The 27,969-nt window shown below is 40.9% G+C and overlaps 1 long non-coding RNA gene across 1 annotated transcript; it reads right to left on the bottom strand.

The window, feature by feature from the left end:
* Positions 1-401: 401 nt before the first annotated feature.
* LOC141985904 (uncharacterized) lies at positions 402-26,956 on the bottom strand. Its single transcript, XR_012639058.1, has 3 exons — positions 26,875-26,956; positions 950-1,037; positions 402-526 (listed from the first exon to the last, which is right to left on the bottom strand). It is a non-coding gene; the product is annotated as an uncharacterized LOC141985904 (long non-coding RNA).
* Positions 26,957-27,969: the final 1,013 nt, after the last annotated feature.

Genomic DNA, 27,969 nt, shown 5'->3' with positions numbered 1-27,969 from the left:
GACCCCCATCAGGGTTACAAATAGCTATATTACTGTCACATGGCAAATGTCAATCTACTGAGGCCAATTGCTACTGTTTCCATGCCTCTGATGATCAGCATTTGAGAAAAAAGTCATACGTGGAGAAAGATCAAGTCTCAGCTAGTAAAAGGGTACACACGTCACAAAAAACACAATCACACTTATCACTCACTGGCACTCTTGTGGCTTCAGATGCTGCCAGTTACAGAGTCAGAAGGGAAACTGAATTATTCTGTCCATATTAGAGGGTCCAACAAGGCCAGGTCTGATCCACACTAAATGGGGAGAACTTGGGTGAATTTGCTCTGCTACTACTCATTCTGTGCTTGTACCGTGAATGCAATATCCTTCATAATGTACTTATAAACTCCTGCTCACCTCTGTGGGAATTAGCCTCATGCACAGTTCAGACAGCTCTTCAGCTTCCTTTGTGCTATTATAATCTGAAGTCAAAACTGCTTACAAAAGATGTCCTGATTACAGTATATGTATCTCAGAGCATGGGCTAAAAGAGAGGAGGTAATAGAAAACACATTTTAATAACTATAGGAAGGTATCAAATGTTTACATTTCAAGTCCTGCTCAGTACACGACAAGTTTTTTTTTCTTAACTAGGTCTAAAAAATATAAACATGCTTGTAAAGACTATAGGGTTCTGTTGGATGACATGCATTGGTGTTAATAATGAAATAGGACTACTGGAAATTGCTAAAGTTCAAAAATAACATGCAGTGCCAGTGGCAAGTTAGCAGGATAGATGATCTTGTACTTTACCAATTAAAACAAGGTCAAGGACCCAGCAATGCATCCAGCAGGAGCATTTATCATTGACAGAGGAATAGAAAATATGGAAACTAAATAGCTTTCATTATTTTAATTTGAAAAGAAGAAAGTATAGGTGAACTTAATTTCAAATGATAAAAGCAACCTTATTGTTTGGTTCTTCTTTTCTTTTTTTTCTTTTCTTCTTTTTTTACTATGTTTTATTTACTCTGCAATCCTTACAGATAAATGAACTGGGAAAAAAATGAAAGATGTGGAGTTATAATTGGTTCAAGAAGTTTTTCTTTTCTTCTTTTTTTACTATGTTTTATTTACTCTGCAATCCTTACAGATAAATGAACTGGGAAAAAAATGAAAGATGTGGAGTTATAATTGGTTCAAGAAGTTAGCATTGGCTGAAGAGATGAATCATGAATAGGGTGACCAGATAGCAAGCATAAAAAAATCGGGACAGGGGATGGGGAGTAATAGGTGCCTATATAAGAAAAAGCTCCTAAAATCAGGACTGTCCCTATAAAATCGGGACAACTGGTCACCCTATTCATGAGGCTAGGTTGGAGACTGGATCAGGAAAAAAAAAGAGGGGAGGTCTTGGTCTTCTTAGCGTATGTGCAACATGCTTCAGGTGGAATGTGACCAGGATTCATCACCGAATTTGGTCCATTGGTTGGATCATTAGCTTCCCCGGTCTAGGCCAGGTACTGACAGGGAGCATGACATGAACACTGATCCAGGCCCCCCGAGGATTTGATTTGACTGTTGCACAGAGGGATGGGATGCAGAGAAGCTGAGTAGAGAGAAAATCTCAAAAGGCTTGGATAAATTATTTTAAGCATTCACATTTCAGGGGCTTTTCTGAATTGAGCTTCCAAACCCCTTGACGTCTGCTGATGATGCCTTACACCCTAGCCTAGTAAATATTGCTAGTTCTTATACAAATGAAATTTTGAAAATGTTCTCGACTAAGAAGGAAATCTAAGGAGGTTCTGAGAACCATAATATGACCATTGAACTAGAAACAGAGAACCTTGCTAACTAGGAAAATTCCAGGAGTTTCAACTTTAGGCAGTAATTTAATGTAACTAGAATTGTTTTGCTCACAGTAAGCATCAAATTATAAGTGATTAAGAGTGGAACAGCATATACATTATGTATCATAATAATAAACATTGAGAATGTATACTATATAACATCTCTATGTAGTACTTTTTATCTTCAAAGCGCATCATATGCATTAACAAATTAATCCTCTAAACACTCCAGTGCAATAAATATTTTTATTCTTACCTTACTGATGAAAAAACAAGCAGAGAGGTTCAAATGGAAAATGTTCAGAGGTGGCATCTTATTTTGGGTGCATTTGTGTTTACTTGCCTATCTTGAGACACCTTGTGACTGATTTGCAGAGGTGCTGAGTACCTGCAACTTCATTTTAATGTGCTTCTGCAAATCAGGCTCAGTATATTGCAAGTTGGATGCCCAAACTGTAACTTACTGATGGTATCTCCATCAGAGCTATGATTTGAACTCAGGGGTTCCAGGCTCCCGGTCGCTTAATCAGGTCACTAGACCACACCTAGTGTGGGAGGAGGTCAGGGCTCTGGGCTGGGGCTGGGGCTGAGGGGTTTGGGGTGCAGGAAAGGGTTCCAGGTTTGGGGGGATCAGGGCTGGGGCAGGGGATTGGGGTGCAGGGTTAGGGTGCAGATTTACCTCTAGTGGCTCCTGGTCAGCGGCACAGCCAGGGTGCACTGTGGACTGCACTGTGCCCCGGAAGCAGCCAGCAGCAGGTCTAGCTCCTAGGCGGAGGCACGCAAGCAGCTCCGCATGACTCTGGCCTGCAAGCACTGCCCCTCCCCCCAGTTCCCATTGGCTAGTTTTTTTCTCCTACTGATAATAGCTCATCTTAATTAATTAGCCTCTTACAGTTTGTATGGCAACTTCCACCTTCTCTGTATGTGTGTGTATATATATAGAGAGAGAGATAGATAGATATAGATATAGATATTCTTACTATATGTTCCATTCTATGCATCCGATGAAGTGGATTGTAGCCCACGAAAGCTTATGCTCTAATAAATTTGTTAGTCTCTAAGGTGCCACAAGTATTCCTGTTCTTTTTGCGGATACAGACTAACACGGCTGCTACTCTGAAACCTTTTGCAGAAATACTTTGATAAGTCCTTCTTTTTTGTTGTGTAACCAAAACAATACCTGCCAAAATGTAATGTGGTGGGGGTTTTTCAAGCCACATACCTTTTTCTCAGATGGGATATTTAAGATGTGGATAAAAGCAATTACATTAAATTCTTACTCTGTAGTACAGCTAATCTCTCTGTGTAGAAGTATTGTATCTTATGGTATCAAATAGATATGACGTAGAATCATAGAATCATAGGACTGGAAGGAACCTTGAGAGGACAGCTAGTCCAGTCCCCTGCACTCATGGCAAGACTAAGTATTAGGTATATAAGTATTATGTATATAGTAAGATGAGGCGTAGAATAGGGGGCATCTGTAAAGTGGTACACAATAAAGAGAAACATGGAGGTGTGTAGCATATACTGAAGCATATAAATAATATGATAGCAAAGATCATTGGTCTCAATCAATAATTTTTAGGCATAATGAATGAAGTTTTCCAACCTCTTGAGGTTTAAGTGGTTATTAGAAAGAGCGCCCCTGCAGATTTAAACTATTCTTAATTACTCCCTTCACAGCAGCACTCAGCTCTTTTCTCCACTTACAGTATATAACAAAGCTTAGGTTACAAGAGCGCTTTAAGAAGTTTAATTATATTCTTTATCACCTGTAGTACTTTATGACTACAGCTGGCAGGAGAATGACTATTCTAGTGTGCAGCAACTTTTGAGGTTTCAAAATTTGTTTCCTTTGTGCACTGGAAAGAAAACAAAACCTTTCAAACATTTTTGTAAAATACAATTGTGTCAAAAGATCATTTTTCAATCTCCTGCTTGCTCTGTGACTGGAGAATCCACCCTGGACCTGAGAAACTTTGCCTTCAAAACTTCAAAAATAGATACATTTCTGTTAAATATTTTGGCATCAACAAAGCAGCATACAACAGAGCCTCAAATATACAAACATCAGAGTTACGGACTGATTGATCAACTGGACACCATGTGAAACTGGAAGTAACCAATCAGGCAGCAGCAGAGACAAAAAAGAAGAAGCAAGTACTGTATTGCATCTTAAAGGCACATCTGGGCTGCCTGTCCCCATGCCCACTCGCCGGACAGCCACTGACAGCAAGACGCTGGGGCTGCCCACCCAAGGCAGCCAGAGCCAGCTGAGCAGGAGCAGCATTGGGGTCTGCACAGCTTTCACTCCTCCCTACCCCCCACCCGGGAGGGGGATGTGCTGTTTTCACACACCCTGCAGAGAGGGACAAGCTTGCAAACTCATGCCAGGGCTGAGTAGGGAGCTCAGCTGCTGCTGAATACTGGCCTGGAGTATCAGTTGCTGGATCTGGAGCCCAAACTTTGCTTTGTTCAGTGTTATAAACATTCAGAGTTTTGGAGACAACCTACTCCCAAGGTATCCGTAACTCTGAGGTTCTACTGTATTTAGATGAACAAATGTTTAGCTGGAAGCTTTTGGACCAGTTCTAATCATGACATTGTCAACAAGGTGATATGGGGAAATAATATGTAGGTTGATTGAACATCAACTTTTTATAACTATTGCATCACTTTATAAAATGAAATTTTACTTTGAACTTGCCCAAATTATGATGAAGATGAAATGTATGGGTGGTAGTGATTAAGAATGGACTCAACCAAAACCCAGACTGGAACACTCTCAAACTCAAAATCCAAATCTAGATCTGATTTTTGTTTTCAAATGGTCTCCATTTTCATAATGAGTGAAACTAAACTCAAGATCAAAACATACTTTAAGCTGGGGTACTATGTACGCATGTTTAGTATGTATGATGACTATTAATGACCAGGATTAGCTATCAGATTTATAGGAAGAAATTGCAAAAATCCATGGGGGCATGTGTTCTTCCTTTACAACATGACCATAAGTGTAAACAGGTCAGGACTAGAAAAGGTAGTCATGAAGTAACATGAAAAATATTATCAAGTATCAGGGGGCAGCCGTGTTAGTCTGTATCCACAAAAAACAACAAGGAGTCCGCTGGCACCTTAAAGACAAACAGATTTATTTGAGCATAAGCTTTCATGGGTAAAAACCTCACTTCTTCAGATGCATGGAGTGAAAGTTACAGATGCAGACATAAAAATATTGTTCTTCTTGTATTTCTAGGTCCAATGTAAGGATAAGTTCCATATATTTCACAACGGGACCTTCAGTTATCAGTGAATATCAATTTCCCTTAAAAAATAGTCCTACTTTCAAGCCAAAACCTGTAAAATCCATGGATTTTCTCAATATTGAACCAATTTTAACGAGAAAAAAATAGCACTCCGGCTTCCCAAGCTCAAAATCTTGACCAAATCTTTTATGAGGTTAAAATAACACAGGTAATTTTCTAATTATTTTTCATTAGAGTGGGAAGGGGTGTTTGGTGTCACTTCTGGGTTATGGCCAGAATAGAAAAGGAAGCTGAGGAATAAAATGGGGAAGTGTATTCTCATAGTATTTCCTGCTCCTCTGTTGTCTTAACGTACTGGAAATCTCATGGGTAATCCTGTATTATTCATGAATATTGGATTCAGTGTTGGCTAGTTTGTTAATTTTTTTACACCACCAAAATTATTCTAGAATTCATTTTAAAGTACTGGAAACATTTTTAAATTAAATGCTAATTATTTAGTTTGTTCACATTCAGATGGAAACTATATACATTATACAAGGATAGGTCTGATCCTGCCAGTGGCTCATTGTGCTTCCTGTGACGAGCATCCTCAATTGCCTCTGATTTCAATAACCACTAAAGGTGCACAGCAACTCACAGGAGAAGCTCAGCACCTGGCATGGTCCGGTTTTAATACTTTCTTGCTGGATTTATAAGATTAAATTCTATTTAGTCTTGCTACTGGCCTCCCTAAATGGTCATTCAGTAAGACCTGTGTGTCTGGGTTTGGAGATATTGGTTTGCTTATTCCCCTGTTCACTTATGTTCTTGTAAAGATAGACTCCATGGAGGAGAACTAACACAGCCTTTTACTGAGATTATTGTATTTTTTCCTTTTTTAGACTCAAACCCATAGAGTTTAAGGCCTGAAGGGACCATCATAATCCTCTAGTCTGCCCTCCTGCACATCGCAGGCCACAGAGCCTCACCCACTCTCTGCTGTAATAGACCCACAAACTCTGGCTAAGTTACTGAAGTTCTCAAATCATGATTTAAAGTTTTCAAGTAAGAGAATTCACCATTTACTCTAGTTTAAACCAGCAAGTGACCATACCTCATGTTGCAGAGAAAGGTGAAAAAAAAAAACCCAGGGTCTCTGCCAAACTGACTCTAGGGAAAATTCCTTCCGGATCCCAAATATGGTGATCATTTAGACCCTGAACACATCAGCAAGACCCACCAGCCAGGGAAATAATTCTCTGTAGTAACTCAGAGCCCTCCACATCTAGTGTCCCATCTCTTGCCATTGAGGATATTTGCTACTAATAGTCACAGATGTGGCTACAATGGCATGAGGCCATCTCATCATACCATCCTCTCCATAAACTTATCAAGCTCAGTCTTGAAATCGGTTTTTTGCCCTCACTTGTTTTATCTCCTTGTGACAGAAGACACCAATCTCCTCCAGGATCTTTTTCATTAAGGGCCAAGTTCAGATACCCTTACTCACACTGAGTAGTACATTACTCTTGATTTCAGTCCAACTGTTTGAGTAATAATTTACTACGCAATGTGAGCAAATGTGGCAAAATCCGGCTGTACATACTCTGATGTTGTATATGTATATCCCTTTGTACCTTATTTTATACAAGATCTCAAACAATGAAAATATTAATAAAACATGTTTAAAAGATCAGATTTCTTCAAATAATACTGTGTTCTTTGTGCAAAAACCCCAAATGATACAATATAGTACATTGCCCTCTTAACTGGACCCTTATCTTGAAGTAATAATGCTGACAAAAATAATACTTTGGGGTTATAAGTTTGAAGTTTCAATAGTATCTGTTTCTCTAGGGAAAGCCTGGAATAGCCTAGGGTTTGTTATTGTACTAGCAATGTAGTAAAATTACATGAAGGAGGATGTTAGTTACTTCCAAACTCCTTTTGGTTCTATCTGTCTGGACTTTCTAATGCTTAGTGTGATGTCCTCAAAGAGTTAACTGCAGAGGTCATTGGGGAATAAATCATTACAGATATTTTCTAAACATCAGCATGCCTTAAAGCAAATGATTTTTGTATGTAACAATATGATCCTCAGACACTATAACCTCAGTAAATGATGTGGTGGTACATGCAAGCACAAACAGTACTAATCAAAGTGACAGAAAAACTTCCTGTAAATTTAGATTCCTTTTACATTTAATTTTTAAAAGGTGTGGAAGGATTTCTATGTTTTTGTTTTTTAAAGCATGGATGCCTTCTTATGTCCTATCAGGGAATGATTTGTGGCAAAAGACTAACAAAGGTACATATTTTATAATGGCTTATTAATAGTCTCAATTCCTCCTGCTCAACACGCCTCTTCCCCCCACCCCACCAGTGAAAAGGCAATGTAAACAACTTCAGGCATAGCAGTCCTCAAGAGCAAGAAATGCCTGCAAGCAATGCAGAAATTCTAGGACTTTGGCGTAGCAGAAAATATAATTTCACTCATGGAATATGCACTTGCTGACACATGCACAGCTCTCCTGGGGCTATTGCCTGTGTGTTACTTCCTTCAAGCCTCGGCATTGCTGTTCCATTATCTTTCAGCATTGGGGGACAGAGGGAAGAATCTTATTTCTCCATACTGAAAAATATGAAATTTGATTTTAGACATAGTGAGGCATCATATACAATCCACATGTAAAGCCTGAATACAGAGGCTCTGTGCAGAGTCTACCCTATGATTTGCAGGAAGACTGTCAGCCCCTTCATGGACTCTCTTTCAACACCTGGGGCCTGAAATTCAGGGCATGCTTTCATGCACTCCTATTGGCCATAGACTTGTACTTCCCACAAAATTCCTTCTTCAGAGTGACAGGTTAGAACCCAGTTCAACAGTATTAACTAAGTATGGATTCTCTTTACTTGCCCACACCATATCCACTCACCTTGTGTAGAGGAATGAAGATTGTTCTACTGTTTTGCGGGCTTCTTATACTGATGGGTGAATTTCACCCGCAACAAATTTGATAGGATTTACTGAATTGCGAAAGGTTTTCAATCTCTTCCTCTTATTTTCTCCCCTGTTAAAATGCATTTTGTAAGACTGATTTTTTTTCTCCCTGCTTTTATTTCTTCTCAGTGATTTATTACTGTATTGCTCTGGAAGCCTTATCTTTCCTGTATTCTTTTTGACATCTCCCTAATATCTCTCCAAACTAGTTTAATGCTGTGTCTAGCTGATATTCTCAGCACACTTATTATCAATGATTGTTCTAATAGAAATGGTATTACTTTTGAAAAATGGTTGAACATTTTTTGTACTGTATTTTTACTGACAAATATGACAGTTGTGAAAAACACTAGCAGAAACAAAAGAGCCTTTTAAGGCAGGAGTGCACAAACTTTTCCAATCGCCCCCGCCCCCCATTAACAGAATCTGTCTGCGACTCTCTCCCTCCCATTACTGAATAGCCAAGGCTTCCTGAGCAGCAGAGCTTGGACTAAAGGTGGAGCTGGGGGTGAAACTTGGCATGCGGGGAGGAGCTGGGGCTAGTGGAAGAGCTGGGTTGGGAGTGGAACAGGGGGCAGAGTGGACCTGGGGTTGGGGGAAGAGTGGGGCTTGGGGCAAGGTGCTGCCTCCCTGCCCCCTGTGGGGGCTGACCTGGGCCCCGCTATGTGCCCACCTGAATGTTCCTCCACACTCCACTATGAGGACACGCCCCACAGTTTGGGGACCACTGCTTTAAGGGATGACAAAGCAAACCAGACCCTTCCCTTTGCCCTCTCTCAGATAATATAGCAGATTCAGGCTCCTTAATATAATTTAATCAATTATAGCTTTGTTGGATGAGAGAAATTTGTATTTCTTTAGCTGAAAGTTTTCCTTGCAATTCTAGACAATTATTGATTTCAGTAGCATGAGAAGATGCTAGACTTGCTCAGTGTCTTGAAGCATACACCCTAATGCATTCCTCCTTTACAGCATGACTTTTCATAACCATCTTTGGATTAATTTTACTTAAACTGCTGGTGGAAGGAACTCTTGCCATCCCAGTCTCCACATGACCTCAGAAGTATAGTTACCAGCTCTGCTCATTAAAATATAGATAGTAGCTGTCCCTTCTGAAGTGTAATAAGTGAAATTATGATTATAGTCAAATATTTTGTGTTTATCACGGGGAGGGGCAATAGTCATAGTAGCAATAATAACCACAAATAGAATTTTGCTGCTTGATGACCATATTATCTGCCCTAATCAGTCTCAGGATAAGCTCAGGTCCTAGAAAATAGCAGAATGTGGGTGGTGGTGGTGGTGGGGAATCTAAATTCAGAAGATTAAGAAATGTATGTATGTACACCAACATATACACAAAGAGTTCAGTGAGCTCAGCTTCACAGTATGGAAAACACAGGATTGATTTTTTAACCTTCTCTCTTCTGCCCCAAGCTATCTGATTTTCAGAGTACTGAAAAGGGAGGTAGGGTTCCAAGCCCTTCGGAGAAATACCCATTAACATTGAACCTCAAGACTAACTGGATAGAGAGAATTCTAGCTAAATAGTTGAAAACTTACAGTCAAAAGATTATTTTCAGAAGGGATATCATTTATGATCACAGAGTATAAGCAAGGAAAAATAAATTAAGAGGGAAAAAGCATTCCAGCTGGGGGGTTCAAATAAACCTTAACTGTGACCACCTAAATTCCCCCTCCATTGTCCCAGAGGAGAACCACTCTTAGAACCTTCCCCTCAACACCTGTGCAAAGGAAGCTGAGCTGGAGTTAACCCTTTGTTCACTGGGAACCAGCTGGCATCCGTTCACCTCGTTCCTAGTTATAAAATGAAATTTGACGTAAGGTTAATCAAAAAGTTTGCTTTGGGGCAAATTTGGGCCTGTTTGTGAGTGGACCCGAATTAATTTATTGTTTTGTGTTTCCTCTTTATGAAATGTTCAGTTCTGTGTGATTTCACTGTGAAACCAGAAGGAAGTCAGCAATTTAGGCTCAATTTTACTTTGAGTTGCTGGGTTTGTCCAAAGTCAAACTTCAGAATAAATTAGGGGCTGTGAAAACTCTCAAACCGTAATCAGTAAGAGCATTCTCATGAGTTCCTAGTAAGTGGAACTATTGAATTTCACAGAGCTCTAGTCCACACACACTTCATATTCCATTAATGATTTGGAAAACAGCAAGGCTGGATCCTCAGCTGCTGTAAATCAGTGTAGGTCCACTGAGTTCAACAGAGTTACCTTGATTTACAGCAGTGGAGGATCACAGTACTGTTTAAGAAGGTTTTATGTTAAAATGTTCTCACTTCACCTAGCAGCAGGCACAATGCATTTATATAACTTCAGCTGTTTGTTAGGCATTTGCTCACCACACCATTTGTACTAGCAGTGGTAGAGTTCCCTTGATGACATTTCATTTTGTTTTGATTTTATTTTTACATGGACATGCACACTTATTAAATCTCTCCAAACCTCTCATTACGGCATTTATTTTTTTCCATGAGTAGAGTAAACTGAAACAGTAAATAAGTGGTGTGAGACTGGGAGGCTGAAACAAGAGAGGCTTTAGTTTAAATTTATATGAAAACTATGCTAATTTTTTAAAAAAAGGTAACAAACCTGTAGAGCATTTGAAGAGATCATAGTAAACAGCCGAGCTACATACCGGCCCGTGTGGCTTTGGGACTCCCTTAGAAGCTGGGTTCTCTGTGTCTTTGTTACCCTCAGTCAGTGAGATGTTAGCCAAAATCACGACTGCCAGTGAAAAATAGTGCCAATATTCACTGCCATCACCCTATACTCATACCTCTGGAATGGGGGCCAGAATTTTATATCTTCACGCAACAGAAAATTGACTGCCCCCATCCCCACATGCCAGGCCATACTCACTAATGGTTGGAGTTGGAGAGGGGTGCTGTGCTGAGGCATTCCAAAGCTGAAGTGTTAATAAGCATTTCTTATTAAAAGCATTTATGGGAATAAGGGAAAGAAATTTTTAAATGTTTCTTTTCTTTTCCTTTCTGACTGTAAATCTAGTGGGGCATGTGTCTGTTTTTATCATCAGCTTCTGGCATGGTGGCTTTAAGGGGTGCTCCCTCCACACCATGGAATGCCTGACCCTGCTGAGGAGGAGGAAGAGGATGAGGGAGCACATGTTTTCCAAGAGCATACAAGCCAGTGCTGCATCGGACTGTGAACAACAGGCTTGGAGGGCCATGATGACTGACAGCATGGAAAAAAACAGAAAGATCAGGTAAAAGGCCTGATAATCCCAGCAGGACAAGGAGTGGGAAATGCACCAGGGTGTTTTCTGAGGCATCAAACCAAAATGTTGCAGACCCTGGTTGAGGTACAGGTCCAAAAATCCCAGACTCATTGGCCTTTGCACTCCTTGGAGAACTCTATGATTGCTGCTCCCTATACCCCTCAGCATATCACATGGCATTGCAGACTCAATCCTTATACCTACCACACCATGCTGGGGACAACAAGGAAAGCCTAGATTTACATACACTGACCATGCTGGGGACAACAAGGAAAACCACAGATTTGTATATGTGTAGCCACAATAGACACTGAGCTGTCTGTTTGTTAGATAGGAGATAAATGTTGAATTCTTTTTTCAATAGGAATTTTAAAAGTTTAACCGTGTTAAGTTATGTTTGAAGTTTGTATGGCATTGTATGTGTTTATTTGCATTTTGATTCTGTACACTTTGCATTTTTAAACGCAAAGAGAATCAAAGTATCTTTATCAGTTCACAATAAATATTACAGAATGCAGAGTGACAGTCAAGAAATCAAAGAATATTTATAAATGCATGCCGAGTACCACAGAATTCATTGCCTTAGGAAAACATCCAGCCATATTTATAAATGTACAGCAAGCACCACAGAATTCATAGCGTCAGGCCCAGCTGTATTTATAATGTGCAGCAGGCATGACAAAATGGAAACCAGCAGCAAAAAACAACAAAAAAAACCCCACAAGACAAGCATTATTTCAAGACACCAAGCCAGAACACTGTTGTGGCTGACTGTGAAAATGAACACCTCAAACATATAGGTCCACATTGTGCTCTTGTAATAGCCCTGAAGTCTGGATGTTAATTCAGCAGACAGACAGACTGTTGTGAAGTACACAAAATTCAGCTATAGCATGGAATGTTTTTCTCACTGAGCTCCAGTCTAATGAGTAAACACTGCCAGCAATCAATCTACCAAAAGCACATTCAACAGTCATTCTGCACCTACTGAGCCACGAGTCGAATCTTTCCTTAATGCTGTCAATATGGCCAGTGTACAGTTTTATGAGCAAGGAGTTAGCTAGGTCCCTGAGAACTACTGCTGGCATTGCCCCTCACCAATGGTAATCCTCTGTTTGGGAAAGAATATCTCTGCTTGCAACTTTCTGAACAGTTCTGTATTCTTCAAAATGCAAGTATCATGCGCCTTTCCTGACCAACCCACATTGATATCAATGAAACATCCCCAGTGAGCCACTAGCACTTCTATAACCATAACCTTTTAGTTGTTGTACTCAGTATCAAGGCAGGTGGTGCCAAAATAAGGATATGTTTGCCCTCTATCACCCCACCACAGTTTGGGAACCCCACTGCTGCAAAGCCATCCACTATTTCTTGCATATTGCTGTGAGTCAGAGTCAGGGTCAGATCCTGTGTAGCAGGAGATGATTAACTGCATGAGAATGGCCTCAAATGTGGATTTTCCAATTCCAAAATAATTTTCCATGGATTCATAGCAGTCTGGTATTGCAAACTTCCACAGTGTGATTGCCACTCAGTTTTCCCCTGTAGGGCTGGGGCAAGCTTGGAACACAGATCCAGGGAAGTGGACTTTTGCATCCAAAAGTTCTGAAGCCATTGCTCATCATCCCAATCTTGCATCTGATTTGATCCCACCAATTGGTGCTTACTTCTCAGACTCAGAAGTGGTACTCCACCATCTGCAGCTGCTCTGTGAACATCTTAGATTAACCTATATTAGCCCCCCCGATATGTCAATCACTGAACTCGCCATGAAGATATGCACATATTCCTCTTTGTGATCCTGGTTGATGCAGTAGTTCCTAAAGTTCTGCAAGTCTAGGAGAATTATGCGGCCAGTATTTGCAATGTTCATGAGAATAGTGCTGAGCTCTGCGGGCTCCATGCTGTTGTCAGAGATGGCAGAGACTGACAAGCACCTCACAAATTTGTGAAATTTTCAAAAAAAGATTATGGGATGTAAAATATATTATGGGATGGAGAAAGTTGCATGCTGGGAACTTGATCCCTAGCTTCCCAAAATACCTGGGTGACCTGTTATTATCCCATAAAAAAAGTACCAAAAACCATTGCACTGGAAGGTGGCGCGTGGCACACTGGGATACCTCCCAAAGTCCAGCACATTTTTCATCTACACAAGCACTCGTGGGGAACATGCACAATGCTGACACAAGCAGACAAGAATGCCCAAGCAATATACAAAAGTGTGTGGCTTTACGACTACATAATTTGTGTTGATTGAAGTTTGTACTGTAGCCATGGCCTAAGTCAGACCTACTAAGGTAATCAGTGTTGACATATAGGTCACTACAGTCAAGGCGTGGTTTGGGAATGGGAAAATTATGTGAGTCAAACCCAAAAACTGAGGTGACAACTAGAGATATAAAATCTGAGGGAGTTGCACTGGAGGAGACCAGGTAGAGGCAGAGGTGCAGTTTGCTCAGTAACTGTGATGTGTAGTACCTACCAAAATGTGTTTTTATCACATCCAAGCTCAGTAATAGTCATTATTCACAAATGGCATAGAAATTTATATAAAACAGGGCTTTTTAAGATGTTCCTTGGATTTTGTCAACCCCCAGAATCCTGGGGTTCTGAATGACTGCTGAAGGGCATAAGAACATGTAGATATTCTCATTGCATATAATGTATATCAAATACCTAACATCTCTGGTTTACAGCTATTCTAGGGGAGGGATAAATGAACTCACGTATATTACATCAACATAAAATCTGCGTTGAAAATGGAGATGAGCCAGAAAATCCTCAGATCCCAGCACCTTCAAATTTGAGAAGGTTTGGATTAAATTTTGGATCTGGGATTTGGTTTAGTTTATTACAGATTGGAGCCAGACACAGATACCCTGAATTTTCAGAGAGTTTGAGCCTGGATCCATAGTCCAACTCTGGTGCTTGGGCCCATCCCTGATTAAAATGTCATAGAAACACAAAAGGAAGAATTTTACAGTTGAATAATAAATGCACAACATTTAGGAATAATACTGTATGGAGTAATAGAATAATATTTTGTGATATACCATTAGTTACTATAATGGGGTAATTAAAAAAATAAATTATATTTTGTTTGCAATAAACCTTTAGAAACTTATAAGTGAAATATATTTCTTTATTACATTTTTTAGCTTTTAGTATTTAAATAGTTTTTTTAAAATATTCTAGGGCAGTTCATGAGCACTAGTGCTGATAGTACTTGTATTAATAATTTTTAATAACAAAAATTACTGGATGTGTCTAAAAAGAGATATTAGCACAGATGCTGTACTGCACACCGGATCCAAAGGGCCACAACAGGTCTGTTGGGGACCCTGATCCTTTGACTGGTTCTCCAGCCTCTGAGGACTTAAGAACAGCCTGGCAGCTGCTCCAAACTTCACCAGCTGGTAATAGTCTCCAAGGAACGATGCACCAAACCAGAATGTATTGCATTGTGGCCTTGCTCCCTCTCTCCTCTGACATACCCCCTAAGCAATGCCTATGACAATGCTGAAGATGGGTGTTGTAGGAGCTGGAACCAGGTACATAAACTCTAGGTACATAAACTCTCTATACCAGGCTAATCCATAATCTGGGATATAAAACCAGTTTCTCACTCTCTTTGTGTCATCTACAGCATTTTTGGTTTTTTTGTTTCTGTTCTACAATGGGAACAGAGCAGTTAAGTGACTTGTTTAAGGTTAAGGAGTGGATCCCAGATCATCTGACTCTCAATACTGTGCTTTACCCACTAGACAAACCTTTCATTCCCCCTCCCCCATGATTATCTGTGATTTTTCAGATTCATGCTTCTTTTACCTGTCTCCTCATGCAGAGTCCTAAACTCAGATACAGCAAATCTTGTGTCTTTAAAGTTCTTGTAAAAGTGTGGTGAAATCTGAATGTTCATTGACTAACTACAAAGGTATGCTAGGATTATCAGTATCTATTAAAACTTTAATTCTTTATTCCTTCTGCCAAGCAAAGAAATTGCTAGGAAAAGCAATATATACATTGTATGGTAGCTTGTCACTGAACATTTTTCAAGCTTTTTCCAATTCTTTCACTAAACACCTCATTTCCAGATTCTGGTCTCTTTAACTCCACTGTAACAGAGGAGCAGTGGTTGAAATCCTAGATTTATCATATAAAAGAAAATGTAATACCCTCTTCTCATGGTACTCTCTTCAGCAAGTATTAAATATTTTGAGATATCATTGTTTTGTATTTATAAGGCTTTTAAGAGCTGTGACAAGATCTTATGGATTCCCAGTGATATATAGCTTATAGAAGCCAATATTTCACTATAATAACATTGTTTCATTGCTGGATTTCTCAAAATTAGATTCTGTTGTTTAAGAATTGAGAGAGCTGTCTTAGGCCTTGTCTATACTACACAGTTAGGTCAATATAAGGTACCTTATGTCGACCTAATTATGTCAGTGTGCACACTGCAGCCTTGTCCCGCCGACGTAAGTGCCCTACAACATGGACATATTAACTCTACCTCCACAAGAGACGTAGGGCTTATGTTGGTGTAGTTAGGGTGATGCAGTGTCTGTGTAGACACTGTCTTCCTTACAGCAGCTGTTGGCTGTCTTGTCAATTTCATGGCTATGGAGCCCTGAAAATGACCAGAAAGCTGGGCAGCTAGAGTCCAGCTGCCCCCGGCTCCCCACTCCTAGCCAAGCTGCTGCCCGGAAGCTTCCTGCTCAGGGAGCTGAGAAGACTGGGTGGCTGACCCCCGGCTCTCAACTTGGAGCAGGAAGGTGAGAAACCCAGGCAGCTGTTCCCTCTTCCCCGCTCCCAGCTGGAAGTGGGGAGCAGAGAGCCCTGGGGCCAGCTAGGTTCCCAGTGGCAAGCTGCACAGAGCTGAGATCCCTGGCTCTCTGCCCCTCACACTGCCTCTTTTCAGTTGGTGAAAGTGCTTCTGGTGAGGACGCGCACTACCGACAGAAAGAGGGCAGTGTGGACACTATTGCAGTGGCTGTAAGTCAACCTAACATAGGGTTGTAGTGTACACATGCACTTCAATTCTGGTTTTAAATGGGTTTAGCAGTTTAGTAATGGAGGAATTTTCCTTCAGGGCAGATTGGAAGAGGCCCTGGAGGTTTTTCGCCTTCCTCTGTAGCATGGGGCACAGGTCACTTGCTGGAGGATTCTCTGCTCCTTGAAGTCTTTAAACCATGATTTGAGGACTTCAATAGCTCAGACATAGGTGAGAGGTTTATCGCAGGAATGGGTGGGTGAGATTCCGTGGCCTGTATTGTGCAGGAGGTCAGACTAGGTGACCATAGTGGTCCCTTCTGACCTTAATATCTAAGAATCTATTAATCTATAATGCAACTTCCTCTGAGTATTAAATATTCCACATTACTCATTTTTTTTACTCTTGGGAAAAGCTGCTGTGCCCTTTCCAGTGGCCTGCCAAACCTCATCCACTTGTCGCCTCAAGCAGGAGAGAGAGAGAGAGAGAGAGAGAGATTCTTTCTCAAATGCGTCTTGAATATATCTAGGCTTTCCGAGGACTGGCTACTGTGCTGTGTCAGAAAGAGGGTCACTTTGTATGGGGCGTGTCCCTCCTTAAAGAGCTGCAGATGGAATCTCTCCAAAGGCTGTGTGTTGGACTCTGCACAGGTGGATATTTCCTTGAGGGGATGACCTTTTGCAGAGTCAGGGCCTAAGACTGACAGACATTAGAGTTCCCATTCCATTGTTCTTCCACGAAGTAGTGAGACTCCTAAGAAAATGTAGACTAATATTTAAGTTGCTTGGGTAATATTGGAGTATACATTCACTGTAGATGGGGGAAATTAAGTCATAGATTTAAAACTATTGTTGTTAAAACAATTTTACAGTCAACATGACACCTAAGCTGAAAAATGTGCTTCACCACAGAATGACATTTGCTGAAGAAAAAAAAAAAACATTAGCTAGATACTGTAAATTATAGACTTGAGTATTTTTATTGGGTAAGGCTGGAAAGACTTTCAAATGATCTTTATATATTTTCATAGCCCAGAATGCCTCCTGAAATTGTTTCATTGCTTCGAAACAGTAAATTTGTCAACTTACAAAATGATCTTAAAGATGATTTTCTCTTAAGGAAAAATAATTCGTGGCTATTTTTCTTCGTAGACCTCCCAGCTCGTGATAAAAAAGTAAATAATTTATATTCTAAAAAATAATCCTACTAGCTCAATTGATTCATATGGTCCTGTATATTTTAAGACCTGCTTTGTGCTTAATCCCTTTAGTTTTCCTCAGCATGAAGAACATAGATTTATAGAAATTACAGATGGAAATAACTTTGTAGGTCATCTAGTTTATCCTTTTTCCAGTGAAGCAAGATGGATTAGGAAGGTAAAATTAAATTAAATATGTAGAGTTTTCAGGCACATAAGATCCATTACAACTCATTAATAATTGACTTTTCAGAACTATCCTCCTTAGAAGGGCTCAGTGAACGTTTGCATTAAGGTGAGACTAAAAAATGTGTTCACTTGTACGAAGTTTGGATTTATGCCAAACTTGGGAAAACAGCCTCTTTATTATTATGTTTTGCAATACTGCTAGATATTTTTGTTTTCCTTCAGAAAAATCTCTCAACAGGTCACCAGTCTTGCAATTACAACTGGGGTCTCAGCACACATGCATGCTGGCATGAAGACTGGAGTCAAGAAGAGGCTTATGGCCAGTGATGAGCTGCCAAAATCTTAACAACTGGTTCCCTCCTCACTTCACGAGGGGGTCATTGCCCACCCGCACCCCCCGAGACTCCTGTCCCATCAACCCCCCACATTCCTTGATGCCCCCCCCCAGGACCCCTGCCGCATCCACCTCCCTCCCCTGTCCCCTGACTGTCCCCAGAACCAGGCAGGAGGGTCTCATGGGCCACCATAATGGGTGCTCACCCCACCCCTAAGAGCCAGAGGGACCTGCTGGGGGACGAGGTGGGGAGTCCCAGCGGTGCTTACCTGGGGCAGCTCCCAGGAAGCATCTGGCAGGTCCCTCTGGCTCCTAGGGGTGGAGTAGCATAGCTAGGGGGGAAGCAGGGGGAGCAGCCACTCCCCCCACTGATCACATCAAAAGTGGCACCTTAGGCGCCGACTCCGTGGGTGCTCCGGGGCTGGAGCACCCACGGGGAAAATTTGATGGGTGCAGAGCACCCACTGGCAGCTCCCCGCCCCGCTCACAGCCCCAGCTCACCTCCACTGAACACGCCACCTCCACCCCTGAACGCGCCTCCCCGCTCTGCTTCTCCGCGCCCCTCACCCCCCGCTTCCCGTGAATCAGCTGTTCGGTGGGAAGCCTGGGAGGGCTGAGAAGCAGGTGGAGGCTTCACACTCAGGCCGAGAGTGGCGGAGATGAGCTGGGGCAAGGAGCAGTTCCCCTGCCCCCCCCCCACCCGGGGTTACCTGCTGCAGCGCGGGAGGCCCTCCTCGCGCCCCCCGTCCCTCCTCCACCTCCCTGGACCTGAGTGCGAAGCCACCGCCTGCTTCTCAGCCTGCCCCGACTTACCGTGCAAACAGCTGATCTGCGGGAAGCCTGCGGGAGCGGAGAAGCAGAGCGGGGCGGCATGTTCGGGGGAGGAGGCGGAGCGGAGGTGAGCTGGGGGTGGGGTGGGGCGGGGAGCTGCCGGTGGGTGCTCTGCACCCACCAAATTTTCCCCTTGGGTGCTCCAGCCCTGGAGCACCCATAAAGTCAGCGCCTAAGGTGCCACTTTTGGCCGGTTAAATTTAGAAGCCCTTTTAGAACCAGTTGTCCCTCGCGGAACAACCGGTTCTAAAAGGGCTTCTAAATTTAACAACCGGTTCTAGCAAACCGGTGGGAACCAGCTCCAGCTCACCTCTACTTATGGCCCATTCTCCCTCTGTTCAGGTTTGTTTGGATTTTTTTCCCAGTTGTTGGCAGATTTCTCGACAACTTGCCTTTAACCAGACATCATTTTTTTCCCCTTGTGCTAGAATGCAATTTGAAGGATGATTTTCCTTTACCTTTTATTTCTTTTTAAATGGTTAGTCTTCACCTTGGTTTATAGTGTTTTTTTTTTTAAGCAATTGTTCCTCAGGCTTTGTTGCTGTCAGCCATTACATAACATGTATTGCAGACACACAAAATGGGTGTTGGATCAGCCCAACTTGTGTTTAGTGTACTTTGAATGAGTTACATTCACACTGTTTATTCTTTGGGCTCAGGGATAGTAGGAGAGACTTTTCAGGGTGGAAAAGGCATCTCTTCTCATCTCATAGCAATGATGCTGGCAGCCTAACGGTTCCCAACTCCTGCTTTGGATTCAAGACTGCCTTTACCAATTATGATACAACCGAACTTGGAAAGGAAGTCCTGGGACTGTGTCACACTGGAGATTACTTCAGAGTCCTTAAAAAGAAGCACTCAGTTCTGACAGCTGCTTAAGCACATAACTGCAGACTGTGACCTTGCAGCAATGGTACGCTGAATTATCTCTATCACTTCCCACTCCATTTCTTTTCATTCCTATAGCGGGGGCTGGACTGATTTGAAACCGAGGACCATATGTGGGCTTATGTCCACCAGCTGCCTCATCACTATCAAATTCCTCAAATCATATGTCAACATCTACAAATCTGTTTCCTCAGGGATGTCTTCTTTTTGGCAATATTGGACCATTTTTTTCATTGTCAGCAAAACCACTGACACCAAAAAAAGAATAGATTTATCTCTTTATCAAGCTCGTTACCTGAGCTAGACAGTTGTTTGCAAATTTATCATTTCAAGTCAACTATTCTTCCTCCAGTTATAGAGGAACCTATGCCCACTCATGGTACATGTGCATACCTCAGCTCTATGTTAAATAATTCCATATTCATGGCAAATAATCAGGTACGCATGGTCTTATATGAGGGGCTTGATGGAAAAATTACTGGATGGAGTTCTATGGCAAGAGGTCAGATTAGATGATCATAATGGTCCCTTCTGGCTATAAAGTCTATAACTTTGTTTATAATACAGTTTATAGTCCAAAAACATGATTTAGAGAAACAGGCGGTTAGGTTGCATTCAGTAAAATGAATAACTAGGGATTTCATGTCCAGGGTAGTAATAATGTCTCTTTGAAAAACTGCCAACTGTCTTCAGTTGTTTTTTCCCCTTAAACTTGCTTCCCATGGAATTTTACCTACCAACTCCCTGAGTTTGCTAAAGTCTGGCTTCTTGAAATCCATTGTCTTTATTGTGTTGTTCTCCCTCCTACCATTCTTTAGAATCATGAACTCTACCATTTCATGATCACTTTCACCCAAGATGCCTTCCATTTTCAAATTCTCAACCAGTTCCTCCCTATTTGTCAAAATCAAATCTAGAATAGCCTCTCTACCTTCTGAAATAAAAAAAACCTGTCTCTAATATGTTCCAAGAACTTGTTGGATAATCTGTGCATTGCTGAGTTATTTTCCCAACAGATGTCTGGGTAGTGGAAGTCCCTGATCACTACCAAGTCCTGTGCTTTGGATGATTTCATTAGTTGTTTAAAAAAAGCCTCATCCACCCTTATTCCTGGTTTGGTGGTCTGTAGTAGACTCCAGCCATGAGATCACCCTTGTTTTTACCCCTTTTATCCTTACCCAGAGACTTTCAACAAGTCTGTCTCTTATTTTTACCTCAACCTCAGTGCAAGTGTATATATCTTTGATATATAAAGCAACACCTTCTCCCTTTTTCCCCTGCCTGTCCTTCCTGAGAAAGCTGTATCCTTCTATACCAATATTCCAGTCATGCATATTACCCCACCAAGTCTCCATGATGCCAACTATGTCATAGTTGTTTTTATTTACTAGCATTTTGAGTTATTCCTGCTTATTCCCCATACTTCTCGCATTAGTATACAGACATCTAAGATACTGATTTGATTCCTCCCCCCCCCACGGTTCTGTCTTGTCTCTTTCTTATTTCTTCTATAACAGCCTATGCTCCCCCCAGATTCTGACCATTCTCCCAAGTCTCCATGTTTTTGACTTACCTGTGGGCTTTGGTCACCTGCCCCCCTTCGAACCTCGTTTAAACCCCTCCTCACTAGATTAGCCAGTATCTAGCCAAATATGCTCTTCCCCTTCCTTGAGAGGTGGACCCCATTTCTGTTTAGCAGTCCTTCTAAATCATACTTAATCAATGCCTTGCCATTGCAGGGGCCTTGGGCACTGGTGCATTTTGGCTCCTCATATTCTCTGCTTGTGGCACATAGTAATTTAGTCTCCTGAGGGCTGTAAAATTTTAGTCTAATTTTGGCTGTTGTCAAGGACACAATGGTTTTTGTTCGAGTTATTTGTATAGTGCTGTCAGCATGCACTGCACTTTACAGCATACACGATGTACCATAAATCAGGAAGATGCAAGGGAGATTTAAATTAGCTATTAGGAAAAACTTTCTAACTCTAAGGGTAGTTAAGCTCTGAACTAGGCTTCCAAGGGAGGTTGTGTAGTCCCCATCATTGGAAGCATTTAAAAACCAGCTGGACTAACACCTGTCAGGGATGGTCTAGGTTTACTTGATCCTACCATAGCGCAGGGTGCCTGGACTGATGACTTCTCAAGGTCCCTTCCAGCCCTACAGTTCTATGATTCTAACATATCTAACTATTAGAATGAAATGGTGTATGATGCTTCTGATGTGTTTATCGTCCACAGGAGGGAGATTCAGGTTTAAAATTAAACACAGTTGGATCAGATGCCATTTCAGTCCCAGTAATCTGCTTTATTCTTGTTCATGTATCTTCTTACGGTAGAAAAATAAAACAAAACCATAAATTGTAGCAGAATCTGCTAATCCTCTATCTCCAAAAGCATATGTTCATTTGACTTTCTTTTCTCTCTCAGAATAATGACTTCAAAGTTCTTTGGATCAGACACTACTTGAACTTTTCATGTATGCCATTGAGTCTATTGGCTTAAAAGAAAGCATTCAGTACCTGGCATACCCAGTTTTAGGCCAGCCGTTTGAACATCATGCCTATGCACCCATTGACAAGTTTAAGTTCAGGGAAAAGTATGAGGGGAACGTACCACAAGCTAGCAGTTGGGGTGGAATGGAGTGAAGCTCATAGTGCTCTGCAGTTCCTCAGTTGGCATAATATCTGGGTATAGAGCATATAGACCTAAAGCTGCTCTAAATCAGCGAGTGGCCATTTGAGTCCCTGGCCAGATCAGGGTCAGAAAGTGGATACTAAGGTTGATAGGAATGTTTTGGATAAAACAAAAATTGTATCCAAGCCTAAACATTTTGTGGTTTCAGTGAAAAAGTTGACTGTTTTCATCTGAAGGGGTTTTTTTTAGGGTGAGAGACTGAGGCTGGCCTAGCATGTCTGAAACCTTCTTTCACATCCCTATTCTGCCTGACTGAGAATGATTTGGTATTTAAAAACTTTGCCCTGAACCACTCAGCACAGAGATTTAAACTGTGATCTTCCATATCCCAGCCAGTGCCCTACCTCTTCATCACACTTTCCTGAATCATAGATGAGTACAGCCACTGGAGCTGGTTAAAGGATGACTTATGTTTTGTGGCTACTTCCAAGGTTTTCAGATTTGGTTTGATTCCAATCTGGAATGAAACAAGACCTTTAAAACTTTTTTGTCAATGAAATTTTGTCAAAATATCCATTTTCAGATTAAACTTGAGCTTTTTGATTCAGGAAGGTCAGTGGGGAGGGGAGCCACTGGTCTAGGATATGGTACTCACCTTTCCCAGACCTGAACAAGAGCTCTGTGTAGCTTGTCTCTTTCACCAACAGAAGTTGGGCCAATAACAGATATTACTTCACTGGCTTTGTCTCTCTAATATCCTGGGACCATACCAACACTGCAATATGCTCATTGGCATACAAGAAAAGTTCAAGTAGCATCTGATCCAAAGAACTTTTATTTCAATGGAAGTCAATAACATGAAAGAGGAAAAAAAAGTCAGATGGTCAAAAGGTTTTGGAGATCTAGGATTAGGAGATTCTGGTGCAATTTATGGCTTTGTTTTTCTATCATTCTAGGAAGATATAGGCACAAGAATTATGCAAAGTATTGGCACTGGAATGGGATCTGATTCAATTGTATTGAATTTTAAAACTGAATCTCCCTCCTGTGGATGATGAACACATCAGAACCTTCACACACCATTTCTTTCTAATAGTTAGATAAGCTGTAAAATTCGCTGGTACTGTTCTGTCCTGAAAATTTCAAAAGCACTGGTTCTCAGAATGCACAATATTCCTAATAGCACCTTGCAAAAGCTAGGCAAATTTTATTGAATGTGGATTTTAGTCCCACAACACTTTGATATATTTAACTGCATACAATTCCCTTGATAAGGCACCTTTAATTCTGATAATATTTTTGAAGTAGTACTTTGGCTCTATTTTAATGCACTGCACATGATAACACCTTGCCACTTTGGGACCAGCCTGCATTTTGTTTTATTTTGTATTGTAGTATATTGTACCCTCTTTTGAGTCAGAGTGCAAGCCTATTGGCATCTACCTGTTTTATGGAGTATCTTGTCTGTTGTAAAGTGCAGTGCATGCTAATAGCACTAGATAAATAACTAGTAATAAAACAAAAAAAAAACATTGTCTCCTTGAAAATCTTAATAATTTAAACAGGCTTTTCAAACAAACAACGCAAGCAAGTACACGCAGAAATAGAAAAAATGGAGTAGAGGAAAGGGCCTCATTTCTAGAGCAATGCAGAGGTTTAAATGAGAAGCAAGATTCAGATATATAACAAACAATAAGCTATTATTTGGCTGAATTGTATTAAAGCAGGCAAATATAAGTCCTTGCAATCTACAATAAATGGACAGCTTGCTACACATCTCGTAGCACTAAAAATGCCACAGCAGAAAGATGGTCAGAAATGTTAATTTTACTTTAATATGAAATTTTCTCTGTTCATGACAATTGCTTCTGACCTTGGAAACTTTTGTATTGTTTTCTTTCTAGTCCCATGATTCTAATTTATGTAGAAAACATAATTTAAAAAAATAAATGTTGAGAGCTAAGATATTCATTTGTTAAGAATGGAACTGTAAAGGCAATCTGGGTTTGTGTTCTCTTTGCTCCATAAGGACAACCTGGGTTATCAGGGCCTAAGTCTGATTAATAGCTCTTCAGAGGTCAGTCACACTACAGAGACAAGGTGGGTGAGGTAATATCTTTTATTGGAGCAACTTCTATTGGTGAGACAGACAAGTTTTCAAGCTTACACAGAGCCCTTCAGGTCTGGGAAACTAATTCAGAATGTCACTGCTAAATACAAGGTGGAATAGATTGTTTAGCATAAGTAGTTAACTCATTTCAAGGGACCATTTAAGGTGAAGTGGCCTGATAGCACCCTTCCAGTCACAGGGAGGAAAGGAAAGTGGTGGGGGAAAGCAGCTGGGGGTGAGGGTTCATTAGTGGGTTACAGATTGTTGCAATAAGCCATAAATTCAGTGTCTCTGTTCAGTCCATGATTTTTGGTATCTAGCAGAGTAGTGAATTTAAGCTTTCTTGGGTCATCTTTTAAAGGTCTCCTTTGAGGATGAGGACTGCAAGATCAGATATAGAGTGATTGCTTTATGAAAACTGTTCACCCACAGGTGATATGGTGTTTTTATCTTTTATCACACTGTAGAGTCTAGAATAGAGCCCTGCAGTGGGACTGGGATCCCATGGGTCCCGCAGGACCTGCTGCTGTAATAGTGTGAGGTGGTAAAATGTACTTTGTTACAGACAGGACTGGGTAGGCAATCAATCAATAAATTAAATAAAAGACTCTGGTAATTTGTGGGACAACAAGATGCAAGTTTAGCTTCACCTACAATTATTAATCACTTAGTTTGAAATTCTTTTTAAGATTTATTTCTATCAAAAAACTAGTGCAATGAGCAGCTTTTCCATTAAATGTTTTTCAGAAATCAATAAGAATCCTGACATGTAAATAACTTGAATGGTATGTTTTAAAGTTCTAAAAAGAGTGCTTAAGCAATTTAAAAAATCCAGGTTTTTTTTTAAATAACTTACTTTTTATAACCATGAAAAAAATCTGCATCTTTTAAGGCAAAATTGTGGTGCAATTTGTTTTGACATTCCACATGATATACACATCGCATTAGTTTGTCATAAATAGAATTTCAGCAATGTAAAGCAAGTTTTTATTTTTATTTTTTAAATAAATATTTTTCCTACTTATATTTAAGTGAGGGATAGAAATAGATTTGATGTCTATTATAACAGGAGTTAAAGTATTTGTACAGGGTTTAAGCAAGATTTGTTTTATTCTTTTAGTGGTAAAAATTGTGTCTGAATTCCATATATATGTGTGTGTGTGAGAGCTGGGAATCACACACCTAGCTCAAAGTGTAGATGTAGCCACAGAGGCAAGCTGTGGCATTTCCTGTACATGCTTTTTGCTGCTTGCTGATCTTTATTCTCCAAATCAAGCAACAAATAAGGGGTGTTTTTGAGATGAGGGCCAGGAGATAGCATGGAAAAGGGAAAGGTTCTCTGTAGATTTGGCAGAAAATTGTATTTTTCATGGACAAATCTTTGAAAGAAAGGGGAAAAATCCTATTTAAAAATTTCCAGCTGAATATTTTGTATGTTAGTGAAAACACTTTTTTATTCTGTTTTTTTTAAACAAAACTTTTTCCTGTTTCAGTTTACAGTGGAAAACTGAAACATTTTGAATACAACACATTTTTACATATTTTTAAGTCATTATGTTGGCGGGGAGAATGGGGGAGGTGTAGAGAGGGAAAATGTTTTGAACAGTTCTATTTCTGAGCTTGAGGAAACGTCTTCTGACCCTGGAGGACAGGAGAAATTTCTGTGTCTGAAAAGTAGAGGGTGGAAATGAGTAGCAAGAATTCTCTTTTAGCTCAAAAACTTTCTTCTCATACACTGAGGACATTTTCAGTCAGAGAAGTTTTGAGTTTGTAAAAGAAGGAACTGGTAGAAGGGGATTTCTGAGCAGTGAATGTTGACTGCAGGTCAGTTGAGATGCCTTGAAAGTTCCAAGCCAGGAGACGGTAGGGTGAGGTTGACAGAGCTGAGTGTGAGTGAATAGTTGTGTGAGTATGGTGGGAATGGGATGAATTACTAAATGAGGGTGTGAGTCCATGTGAATTGCTATTTTGCATGAAACCAACATGTGGGTGGCAGGAAGAAAGTAGTGGGAGACAGAAGAGGAGACAGAGTTGGAGGATATGAAAGGCAAAAAACACCATGATGATGAGAAAACAGTAAAAGTGTTGTAGATGGTTAAATATCATTTGTCCCACTTTGCTCTGTATTGTATTGTGTTTCAAAATCGCACTAAGGAGAAACCAAAGTGGGCACTCCTTTGCCTCCACTTCTCCATCAACCTCACCTATCACCCAGCCCACCTCTCCCCGTAACATGCACCACTCCCAAACACCCCCAGCATTCCAATTTATCACTTTGAAAACCTGATCAATCTGCAGGATGGAGCTAGGAAGAGACAGCAGAACAGCCCCATCACTTACTTCATGCACCAGCCTCCAATGATGTTTGAATATCAGATTCCTTTTGTTGTATCCTTGGGGGCAACAGTTTTCAGAAGAAATCACTTGAGATGCAAAAAGCTGTAAACCTTGAAAAGCAGCCATTTATTGCCACACACTGAACTAACCAAAGATCAGCCAAAACCGGCGGGAGTATCTCTAATAATCTAACTCAGTTGCCATAGCAACAGCAAGATTCTATTAGTACGATAAGCAAATACACAACACCTTTCATTTAGAAGCACATAGCCAAGCCATTTCTTTTGCTAGTAGCACTAACTTCTCAGTGAATTTCCATTAAAACCGAGTATCTAAGTCTTCCTAGGTTCAGTTCTTGTGCATCTCACAGGAAGGCTCCCCAATTTAGTATTTTTTTATTTGCCTGAAACTAAGAAAAGTTTATACACAGAGCATGTAGATATTATTTTTGATAAAGTAGACAAGAACTGAATCATTTTGTTTCTAGATACAATGTAATTCCTTCCAATAAAAAGGAAATCTGGTAAACCTCTATAGCAGGGGTTCTCAAACTTCATTGCACCGTGACCACCTTCTGAAAACAAAAATTAAGACATAATCCCAGGCGGGGGGACTGAAGCCTGAGTCTACTTGAGCCCTGCTGCCCTGGGTGCGGGGGCCAAAGCTGAAACCCAAGGGCTTCAGTCCTGGGGTGAGAGTCTGTAGCCTCAGGCCTGCTGCCCAAGGCTGAAGCTGAAGGCTAAGCCCCACCACCCAGGGCTGAAGCTTTTGGGCTTCAGCTGCAGGCAGTGGGGCTCGGGCTTTGGCTTTGGTCCCAAACAATTGGGCTTGGGCTTCAGCCCTTGGAGTCAGCAGTCTAACACTAGCCCTGGCAACCCCATTAAAACAGGGTTGCCACCCACTTTGGGGTCCCAACCCACAATTTGAGAACCGCTGATCTCTAGTATGCTCTGTTTAGCAGAGCAATGCATTTGATCATAGATGTCTTGGTGGCTACCTGAGAAAGAGTTTTCTGCATCAGATACATATGCTACATGAGACAGCTTTGGATACTCAGAAACTGGTCACCCCCTGAAAAAGACACACCTTTCACTAGCA

This window comes from Natator depressus, chromosome 4 (genome assembly GCF_965152275.1).
Source record: "Natator depressus isolate rNatDep1 chromosome 4, rNatDep2.hap1, whole genome shotgun sequence".
Taxonomy (NCBI): Eukaryota; Metazoa; Chordata; order Testudines; family Cheloniidae; genus Natator; species Natator depressus.
This window is presented reverse-complemented; position numbering and strand designations above follow the sequence as displayed.